We start from the raw sequence: 1791 nt of genomic DNA, 5'->3' as shown, positions 1-1791 counted from the left end.
TATTTTAAATATTTTAGAGCTATTTATAAATCAAACATTATGATAATGACTTTATATATTAGACAAAAAACTGTTGACATTTTTAAATGTAATTATAATGGAAAACAAAAAGAATTAATACCAACAGGCAACAATTACAAAAATTTTCTAAAACTGCAAAAAATTTTCAATTTCTATACCTATAAGTATTGCAAATTTAAAATAAGGTTTCTTGAAAAAAAATCTAAAATACTCTATGGGACATACTAGGTACTCGGTATTTTTTAAAGATATTTTTAGTTTAAATTATAAGGATAAAAAATATTTAAAAATATAATTTTTTAATAAAAACCAAAAATTTTGTTTTTCTAACAACCATATTAATTTATTGGATGATAAAATATAATAATATAGTGTAATATAATATAATATACGTATTTGTAATTAAATATTAATAATGTGGTAATTATAGATGCCACTTATCGTTTAAAAAATATTTGTGAATGAGGTTGTGAGTCATATTGTAGTCTGGGGATTTTTTTCCGATTACCAAATGAATACGTCTCTTTAGTAGAAACTCCGTCGCCTTTGGGGACAAATCAAATATTACTGTCCATAGTGTACTCGGTGTCTCACCAAGACGGGCCACTACTAACAAAGTATAAACCTCGCGATCGCCGTCCGAACCAATTATTATTATTATTATTTTTATTTTTATTCACAGATCAATATAATATATTATGATCCACGCGGAGGTCATGCGTAATCGATTTTGGCACGATCCCTTCAAGCGGGCGCTGTTTTCACTATATTACATTGTACGCGCACTACACCCACCCGCGGATACAATGAGGGACCCACATCGTGATCGTGAGATAATTATTAATTTTGTATTAAAAATTTAAAACACCCAAGTAGTTTATTATATTATTGTTATGTACACGCGTGCGATACGACTTCTGTCGGAGGGACCGGTGATTCACACGCCCTCTCCGATCCCTTATTTTTTAGGATTACGTCCGACGATAGGCTTCGACTTTTCCACCTTATGGAGTAGGTAAATAATATTTATCAACGTTTTCGTTCAACAGATAAACCCACTCGCGCACGCATATTAAAATATTATAATATAGACTGTATACTAATAATGTAGTCTTTTTATTGCATTAATTATGTAACCGCATTATCACTTTTTTTTTTTACTATAATTTACAAGTTTAATCACTAAAGGAATGTACTATTTCAAAATAATTACCTACAATACTTCTTACGGTATCGATTTAATAGCAATATGCCTGTACCTAGCTATATAGTTAATGTACGCGCGCCTATACATAAGTAGGTAGGTATTATAAATTTAATATAATAATATTATATACTACTCTATAAGTGGTTATAATATATACGGTGTAGGAGTCTAATAGCTAAGATGTTATACATTCAATTTGTTGATGTACTTTAAGTTTATAATTTTAGAAGAATTATTTAATTTGCTCCGATTGATTATCTTAGGTTAACAACAATATGGTTCTATTAATACTGTACTATTGAATTGTTCACAGACTACTAAACTGCTTAAGATGAAAAATTTTGAATCTCGATTCTTTGCAGCAATGGATAAATTAATAATATAATGATATGGTGAATAATATGGTAGGTACTGTATGTATAATTAGGACAAAATTATAATGAATCGTTTTAGGTAAGCGTCGAGTTATTTTATTTTTCAGTATAAATGTGTTTTAGTGTGAGAGGGATTTACATACCTAGTTTAAAAATACAGAAAAACAAAATCTTTATGATTTATGTTTA

General features: G+C 28.5%; 1 long non-coding RNA gene across 1 annotated transcript; it reads left to right on the top strand.

Annotated features, from left to right (window-relative positions):
- Positions 1-558: 558 nt before the first annotated feature.
- On the top strand, positions 559-1127 carry LOC149057679 (uncharacterized). The gene is made up of 2 exons (XR_016191219.1): positions 559-638; positions 704-1127. It is a non-coding gene; the product is annotated as an uncharacterized LOC149057679 (long non-coding RNA).
- Positions 1128-1791: the final 664 nt, after the last annotated feature.

Source organism: Diuraphis noxia, unplaced genomic scaffold, assembly GCF_037042655.1.
Source record: "Diuraphis noxia isolate RWA-SAM2 unplaced genomic scaffold, SU_Dnox_SAM2 contig0003, whole genome shotgun sequence".
Lineage (NCBI taxonomy): Eukaryota > Metazoa > Arthropoda > Insecta > Hemiptera > Aphididae > Diuraphis > Diuraphis noxia.
The sequence above is the reverse complement of the archived record's forward strand: the minus strand, read 5'-3'. Positions and strand labels throughout refer to the sequence as shown.